General features: G+C 34.3%; 1 long non-coding RNA gene across 1 annotated transcript; it reads right to left on the minus strand.

Moving 5' to 3' along the window:
* Window positions 1–5,319: 5,319 nt before the first annotated feature.
* Window positions 5,320–8,063, minus strand: LOC140805189 (uncharacterized). Its single transcript, XR_012112288.1, has 3 exons — window positions 7,721–8,063; window positions 6,790–6,878; window positions 5,320–6,011 (listed from the first exon to the last, which is right to left on the minus strand). It is a non-coding gene; the product is annotated as an uncharacterized lncRNA (long non-coding RNA).
* Between the last annotated feature and the right edge of the window lie 1,723 nt (window positions 8,064–9,786).

Raw genomic sequence — 9,786 nt, forward strand, 5'->3', positions numbered from 1 at the left:
TACAGGAAGTCGCAAAGAGTTTGTGGATTGCAACCAAAGAAACCTTAGAACAGTGTGGTACAGTGATTACTTGGAAAATCTTTAAAGTTGAATTTTATCGAAAGTTTTTCCCAGTTTCATACCGAGAAGATAAGGAGGCAGAATTTGTGATAGGATCGGTTCTCATAATAAAAGTGTTTAGAAGAGGGGGGTTGAATAAACACTCACACTTAAAAATTTTCTTTAACAATATTTGAGTTCAGTTTGGTGACAAACTGAATCTCGGAATCTTGTTGGTCAATAATAATCAGTTAAACTAGAATAGTTGCGGAAAGTAACTGATTGAAAGATAGAATACGAAACTGAAAGAAATATGCAAGAGTTGTTTCTGGATGTTCGGAGAATTTAATTACTCCTACGTCACCCCTTCTATCACAAGGATAGGATATTTACTAAAAGACTTTGATCAAGTACAACACTTGTACAGACCCACTTCAGTTTGGACTTACAACTGCCAAAACTGAAACTCTTAGTTCTACACAATATTTTCAGTACGTAACTGATATTAGCACAATTGAGTCTAACAAATTTTAGAGAGTGCTAATAAGCTCAGATTGTAGCCTTGATTGCTACGAATAATTCAAATGAGAGTGAGCTGAGATTTTGACAGAGTAACAGCAAGCTTTAAGATTGAATGATCGTCTCTACTTTATCTGTTGTTCTTCAGTTATATTTATACTTCTTTTTCAACGGTAACTTTGATATGTATTTGAATTCTAGTATCCGTTGATTGCCACTTCATCATTCCTTGGGCAATGTTCTCTTCATTGATTGTGATACGGCGTCTTAATTACAATAGCCGAAACACATTGTTCTATGCTGTAATGATTGAAATGCGAAGTTCCTGTAATCTGTTATGTCTCCTTTGTTCTTTCCCGAGACGTCTTCAGTTGAGAAACTGATCAGTTGATCATTTTGCCTTATATCATTGTATCAACTTGCTTCAGTTGCCGAATTTGCTTGTGTGCCTCAGTTGATTCATATTTTGTTAATCGATTGTTATGTTTTGTCAAACTCCAGAATCTAGTTTCCAACAATTTCCCCCTTTATGGTGTTTGAAAAAACTAAGTGATTTAAGATCAAATAACTGAGCTCTTTGTAGATTACGCAACTGAATTGTAAAATAACTGGGTTCCTTGTAGATAACATAACATCTGAGAATATAATATCTGGATTCCTTGTAGATAATATAAAATCTGAGAATATAATATCTGGATTCCTTGTAGATAATATAAAATCTGATCATATAAATATTCTGATTAAATCTTCTTCAGCTGCTTTGTCCTTCCCCTTTTTTGTCAAACATCTCCATTTTGTCTGACAGCTTTCGAACGTCAATGGATAGAAGTTTTACATCTGTTGAGAGACTTGAGGCGACAGTTGTGAAGGAAGTTTGAAGCGATGCTATTCGATTAGAAACAGAGGTTTCCAGTCGCTCAACTCTCTGACTGATTACATTCTGAGTTGTACAGAATGAGCTAACTAGCCCATTCTTCATTTCTTGCATAGTCCTGCTAAGAGAGTCCATGTTGGCTTGAAGATTGTTTAGTTTTGCTGAGTCAAATTCAATCGAAGAATCCAATTTGACAGTATGCGACAGCTGTTCGAGTTGAATTTTCTTGATTTCAGCTAGCATCTGCTGCATACTGTACTGTATGTTCTGAATTTCTTCAAGAACAGTATCCATTTCTGTGGATTGAATTGGAGGTTGCTGGCTGGGCGTTTCTGAATGCTTCGATGATTGTCCAAAAAGAACTAATGCTTGATTAGTTTCCATTGTTCCAACCGTAGACTGAGCTGGAATTTTTTCTTGAATTTGAGATGATGATGGTTGATTTTGATCAAATATTTGTCTGTCTGGCTGAATGATGGAGATGGGTTGTTCATGCATAGAGACTTCCTGTGTAGGATTAACTGAACTTTGTTCTTGCTCTTTTGATTTAGTGAGCAACTGACTTTCTTCATATTCAGCAGTTTCTTGGTCTGATGGTTTTTCTTGTTCGTCAGTTTGAACAACTTGTTCAGCAGAACTTTCTGACTGAACTGGTGCTTCAGTTTGAGCTTTGTCCGCTGTAGTTATTTCTTTTTCTGATTTTTGGGTTGGTACTTCAGTTTGGTCTTCAGTTTGAGCAGATATAAATGTTTCATCAACGAGTGACTCAGTTGGTGCTTCAGACGATATCTTAATATATTGCTGTGGTTGTTCAGCTGAATGAGTAACTGAGTCATACTGAGCTTCTAAGGCAACAGCTTGAATGATTTCATCGATGTTTGCCAAGGATAGTTCTTCTTCAGAATATAACTGATGTTCTGTCTGAGAGGATTTAGGTATTTCCTGAACTAGCTTTTCAGTTGACTGTTGTGGAGATGGTTCTTTTTGTGGAGAGAAGGATAAATCTTTTTCAGTATTTGAGTTGAAAGGTTTTTCATGAATAACTAGTTCCTGATCTTCTTCCCAAAATCTTATTTCCCTTTGCAGGCTACTAAGATCTACGTCCAGTTGAGTGAACACAGCTCTATCATTGTATGCAGTTGGACTTGTTGGATGGTAGTTGGACTTCAGCTGTGCTATCATTCTTGCTAGCTTTTTGACGCGAATCTGATCAAAGAAGTATTTCTGCCTTTCTAATGCTTGTGAAATTGTAGCAGCTTTGACTACTTTCATCACGATTGCTTCTAGTTTGATGAACTTTTTCAGTTGAGATCTATGCTTCAGTTCTTTGGCAAAGATTTCTGTTCTGAAGCCTTTCCAACAGTCAAAAGATTTTAATTGTGATGTGGCAAATGCATTGACCTGTTCCCAAACAAGGTCAATGTGTGTTTGAATGGCATTGGATGGCCGGGGTTCTTCAACTAGCTGTCCTTTTCCTTTGTCAGTTAAAAGAGTGTGAAGAAGATCCATTCCTGAGTGTGTTGATTGCACTGGCTCCCTTAATATTATACCTTTAGATCTGGCCCTAGGCAAGATGGTAGGGTGATTTACAAGGGTTAATGGGGCTTTAACCTTAGCTGTTGTCTTGGCTTTGGTAACTGGTTCATCAGGTGAGGGTATCTGCAAAGGTATGGCTTGAATGGGTTGTTGATCAGCTGATTGGATAACTTTCATTGTTGTTTTTTTTTTTGGTTCTTTTAGTCCTTGGTATTTTGACAAGCCTAGGTGAAGGAGTTTTCTCTGCGTCTGATTCACTGAGAATCAGTTTCCTTTTTGCTGTTTTAACCTTCTTGACTGGTGATGGCTCAACTTCCAGTTTGGCTTTTGATTGCAAGATGTTTTTGGTAGTAAAGACTTTGAATTTTGATGATATGTCAGCATTTTCAGCTACTAAACCCTTCAGTTTTAACAGATAACTGATTTGGATAGCAAAGCCACATGATTGTTTGGATGACTTGAGCATATTCTTCAAGATGTTAAACAGAATATATCTCCAATTTACTTTCTTTTCACTCATGATTATGGTCATTAACTGGAATTTTTCGAGTGTAAGAGCAGCATAAGAACCGGCTTTTGCTAATATTCCCTTTGCTACGATATCAGCTAGCAACTGAATTTCTGGTTTCAGTTCCTTCTTTGGATCGGAAACCTTGATTTTTCGTCCATAAGCAGATAGTCGAGACTGCATTTCTTCAATGTCCTGAGTTTTTACTTCAGAAAAATTTACATAACCTTCAGTTGGTAAAGAAAAGAATTCTCCGAAAGATTCCTCAGAAAGACGTAGCAGCTGATCATTGATAGTCACAGAGATAGTGTCATTATTAGTGATAAATCCTTTCCTGTAGAATTCATAGACCTCTTTGAGATATATCTTCTGGGAAGATTGTCCTAAGAACATCCTGAGACCTGTCGACTCAAGCTTTAGAAATAAATTCTTAACATCTGCTTCTTGAATCGATAGAGCCGAGTTAAAATCGATGACCATTGCATTTAATATGTGAGCAGGAGTTTGAGTCGCCATTGAAAGCTGAATGATTTCCTGTAGAAACGAAAAATATAGATTTCTTTTGAAAAGTGAGGATAATCGTGATTGTAAGGAAGACGAACTGAATCAAAGCGGGTAAAGTACTTTTGTTTGTGACTGTTTGAATTATCGGACACGTGTCAGTCCATGAAAATTTTGAGTAAAAAAAATGTGTGTACGTGTGCTGTAAGCGTGTGTACAATTTTGAGCGGTTAAAAATGTGTCCACGTTATAAACTGAAATTCATCATGATTTGGCAGACAGTCACGTCATTTGATTTGGAATATGATAGGTTTAATTAGGTAACTTATATGAGAAGATTAGTGGAATTAGCAACTGAACGATCAGTTAGTGAGGCTGAGTCCTTTCAGTTGAGAATACACTAACAACTGTCTTCTCAGTTAACCTCTTAAACCACCATTCCCCCTAAATAGATGCGTTATATAAAAAAATAAATATAGTCGATTAAATAGGATAATCACTACAAGAAAATTGATCTATAGTGACGGGAAATTTCGTCATTAAATGTCTGAAACATGTCATAAATAACTTTTAATGACGCGAAATTTCCCGTCACATACCTTTATTACTGCCCTCCTAGGTAAAGATAATTAATGACCGTAAAGAGATCCCGTCATTATTGTTATAACATACTTAACGATGTGATTATACCGTCATTAAAATGAATAAAAATGACGAAATTTTTCGTCATTATACTACCATTTACCTCTCATTAAATAATACTTTAATGACAACACATCTCCTCATTATATCATTATTTAACCCTCACTATATGTTATTTTATTGATGAAATTTACTATAATTATTAGTTATTAGCCCCTCACTAAAAATCGATTTAGTATGAAATTGCCTCTCATTAAATCATTAATTACCCTCATTAAAAAATATTTTTAATTGTGATGAAATTTATAATAATTATTTTATATGAATTTGTCATTATATTACAAGATAACATTAATAAAAAAAATATGAAATCTGGAACAAGTAATTTTTTTGAACAAAATATTTTCTATAAACAACTGCATCTATATCTATTCATATATTCAAAATATACAGAATTGCAAATTGTTCCAAAACATGAGTTCCATTTTGATGGATACTTGAAGTATTTCGTAATATCTACTCTTTGGAGTACAAAAATATTTGAGAATCATAAATGGTGATCACTTAGTAGTTGCTTCAAAATACCATGTACTAATTTCCCAATCAATGCTTGAATTCTTCTCTGAAGCACGACATCAGATCAAGGCAGCGTGTCATCTGTAAAACAAAAAACAGAAAAAATAAATTAAAATAAATATGTAACCCAAACATAAAGTTAAAGTGAAAACTTTCTTGATGTCGAAATTTGTAAACAAAATATTCTGAAAACAAATATATATTATGTCAAACACAAGTGAAACGAATTTTTAAATAATGAAAAAATAAAGTCTATATACATGTCAACACAAAATCGCAAATTCCAAAAAAAAAAACCTCTTATCAAAGGTATTAATCTCATACAAAAAGCAATGCCAGAAAATTATGCAGATAGACCAAACACATGAAGCCTCGAATATTGATATTAAACAAGTGCACAATTTTTTATTTAGAAAATTTTTAGAAGCCACAAACACAATTTCGAGTTGCTTAAATGATCCTTTGATTCCAACTCTTCAGCACAACAATCCTCAACTAAAAACCCACATAAAAGACAAAGTGATGTTGTCTCAGTTCCATGAGTGCAATTTATCTGCAAAATGAAGATATTTCTGATTAAACACTGAACCAGTATTATTATACTTGAAATCCATCAGTTAAGAACTTATTAGTTATAAGCCAGTCCCATTCTTTAGCATTAAACCCTTGCGCCACATTTTTTAAAACTTCAGCTTTAGTTTTGCAAGGTCTCACATAATCAACATCCAAGGATGACCTCCATGCTGTCCACAAAGCCCCCATATGCTCCAAAGTATGCTCACGATATAATTCTATATTAGGATGGAAAAAGCATTCCTGCAACATAATCATAATACAACAATAGTTATTATCGTAAGTGAATTATAATTTAAAACAAGCCTAATCCAAAGACAGACACCTTTCAACCCGGTATGGGTAGTGAGAAACAAAGTACGTTGCATAACTGGACACAATCAAACAAGCAGTGAAAAACAAATGTAGGTCACCAATTAGATCATCAAATAAAAGCAATGTAGATCAGCAAACCACCATTGAAATCCAGCCCGACACTCGGGAGATGCATACCAAATTGGATATGTCATATTATAAAATAAGAAAAGGAAGTAGGTGCTAGCAAAGTCCATTCTTGTATTTATTTCATATAGAATGCCTGTCTAAAAGCACTCACTGATGCAGGTTCACTCTGGTTTGTCCACAGAACAGAAAACGGAAGTCTGTGTTGGGCTAAACTATGAGAAGCTCTCATCAAAAGCTAAATCTGTACCTAAGCATTGTTCATATTATTGAAATTTACCATGTTCCACATGAGTGTGTAGATATTCTGAGAACTTTATATATTTTTTTTACTATAGTAAAGATCACCATCTCCAATTCCACCAATTCATAATGCTTATAAAAAATTTAGATCCGCCTTAAAAATTAATAAATTTATTAAAATTCACCAAATTAAAAAATAAACCACACCATAAACTAAAAGTCACCCAAAAAAAATTTGCAAATGGTTAATTTACCAAAAGTTAAAATATATTAGAATATGTTATTATCTCTATGCTAACAGTAAATTCACCTGAAATTAATAATGTAATTCTTTTACCTTCACCGAATCCCACATGTGTTGCTTGTCTAATTCCTTACTAGGTGTCATTTTCTTTTTTACGAGTATGAATTCTTGCTCAAAAGAATCTGCAACATATTTAGAGGCAACACAACAAAAAGATATGTTTTGAGATGCTAAAAAATGATAGTTTCAGCTTACTATTATTATAATACAACTTTCAATTATGCTATCATATTTTTTAATAAACTAAACAATTATGATATCATATTTTATTAAAAAAAATTAGCCCTGAACCACACTCAATGATTTATTAATCCCATCATTAATTTTCACTCACCACATTATTATATATCATTCACGGAAAGATTCACATAAAAATATTCTTGTAAAAAAACATGTAAAATAAATTTTCAGAAGCATCTTTGAATTGAAATATATATAGAAAACTAAGTCTCTCTATCTATATTTTAAAATATTTCTCATTCTAGCAAAAAATTTTAGAATTAAATCACACGCTATATCATTAAACTAATTTGCTGTATATTTTCAGTCTCTTATTACTTTCCTGGTAACTACGAATTTGTTGAAGTGGTGATGATAGACAAAGATGGTGGCAGTGAGCGAGAAGTCAGATTAATAGTGGACTTAGATTTCAGGACGGAGTTCACATTGGCGAGGCCAACACCAAATTATGAACAACTCAGAGATGCCCTTCCTTTGATATTTGTGGGAATTGAAGAAAAATTAGAAAATTTGGTTTCTTTGGTTTGCTCAGCCACCAAACAATCCCTTATGGAGAGAGGATTACACATCCCCCCATGGAGAAAAGAAAGCCACGTTAAGTCCAAGTGGCTTTCCACAAATCGCAAAAGGGTATCTTTTTCAAAATTCATGAGTTGCCTCTCTACATACAATATGACTCAAATATAAATATAACGTGAATGTAAGCTTCAGAATGAGCACAAACCTCTCTTGGAGAAACGCGGCGTAGTTGAAATCGAAATTTCACTGGGAGAGGCAAGTTTGCACGCCTTCGACAAACGCCGTTGCTGGGATTCCCCTTCTCTCAGTCGCACAGAGAATGAGAGAGCACCGAGAATGAGAGATAAGCGATTATGAGAGGCGAGAAAAATCTATAGGTGAGAAAAAAAGTTGAAGTCGGAGGGGAGGGAAGGGTTTACGACACAGATTAATTGAAGGTGAGAAGAAATATGATTGTATTGGGGATAAAAGTTATTTTTATTTTTTTAATAATGAAAAATGAAAATGCATTATGTGGGTGTCTAAATTCTTGAGGGGTAATTGGAGGGAAATTATTTTATACATGGCGCCTAAAATCTGTAGGCAATTATGAGAGGGATTTTTTTTGTATTCATTTAATGACGGAATTAGTAATCTATAACTACAAAATTGAGAATTCGTCACTAATAATTTGATTCTTTTATAATGGTTTTTTTTACCCTCATAAAAACTTCAAAAATTATGTTTTTAGTGACCCATTTTTCATACCCTCATTAAATTTTTGTCATTATAAATCCATTTTCTTGTAGTGAATCCTGAGGCTTAGTAGAGTAATCATCACTTAAGAAAGTGTCCTTTCATTTTCCCGACTTGGCCTATAAATAAAAATAAAGAAGTTAGCCACAAGTATCAGTAAAAATAATGGAAGGAGCAAGTAGTTCAAACGTCTCTCCACTTTCGCTTGAAGCTCAAAAGGCTGCCATAGAGGACAAGGTTTTTTATGCCAGTCTTCCCTATTGGGAAGAGTTAAAGGAGCTGGAGCTTCTGTACAACTCTGGAGGGTTACCACCTTCAGGCGGATGGCCCAGCTGAGAGAAGTGCGAAGGCACTTAAACATTTCTGTAGAGGTGGATGCTTTCAAGGAGGGCCATCTCTATGAGCTGATGCTTCGCAAGGAGCTGGAGATTCTTAATGGCATTGCTTCTTCCCACAGCTTCTGCAAGACTTCTTCCTCAGCTCTAGCTGTTTGGATGAGGATGTGGATAGCTAGTGTAGAAGAAATTTATGAAAATGTAGTTCTCTCCAAAATTTAAGGATAAATAAAATCTTTATTTTGATAATGCGTCGTTTTTCTTTGTTTCTGCACGCAATGATCTGTATTAGATTTAAACACATGGAGTAATGACACACTAAGAAACATCAGTTGTGATAAGTAAACAAATGAACTGTTGAGAAACTAATTATCATAAGTTGATGATAAACTGATACTATTTAAACAGCTGTTAAGAACAATCAAACTGGTGTCAGTTGATAATGAACAACTGATAACTTAAAATTCCTCGGTATATGTGAAAGACTCTTTAATTGACTTGAGACTCTTCAGCTTCTCCATCGTCATTTTCCTATAAATAGAATGATAGTGATAAAAGATGTGTTTTAATATCAGTTCAAAAATATTTCAATATGTCCGATTCTGATGCATGCAGCAGCACTCATGTCCATGTGACTGAGCAATCAACCCCTCGTTTAATAAATATCAAAAGAAAGATGGAGATATATGTCCTGCAGAAAGTGTTGTCAACATGGGAGAAGATTCATGAATTGAAGAGGATTAGTGATAGTGATGCTGTTCCTACTCGTGCTCAGGAGGCAAGAGCATTGAAGTATCTTGAACGTTTTGAAGTTAGACATGTTAGAGATTTGGTGGAGGACAACTGTCTTTTGGAGGCATTGCTGTGGAAAGAGTGGCATATTGTTGATAAGATTTCGAAATCTAGGGCATTTGCTAGAGTTCGAATTTATGAGTTAAATGATTGGGTTAAAGCATGGCTAGATTCAGTTGATGCCATGATATCTTCTGTAAAATGGGAACGTTGGTATTCATAATAAAGTGTTATTTTCTATTTGTTGTGTTCTTATTTTCTGTATATGATTCTGTTAGTATAACAATATTACTAAAAATTTCTAAGATAAGTCGATTAAACCAAGAATATTTCGAAAATAAGAAAACTTAGCCTCAGGTAATGGTTTTGTGAAGATGTCAGCTGCTTGATGTTCAGTTGAGATATATTC

The sequence above is a fragment of the Primulina eburnea genome, chromosome 11, assembly GCF_022965805.1.
Source record: "Primulina eburnea isolate SZY01 chromosome 11, ASM2296580v1, whole genome shotgun sequence".
Taxonomy (NCBI): domain Eukaryota; kingdom Viridiplantae; phylum Streptophyta; class Magnoliopsida; order Lamiales; family Gesneriaceae; genus Primulina; species Primulina eburnea.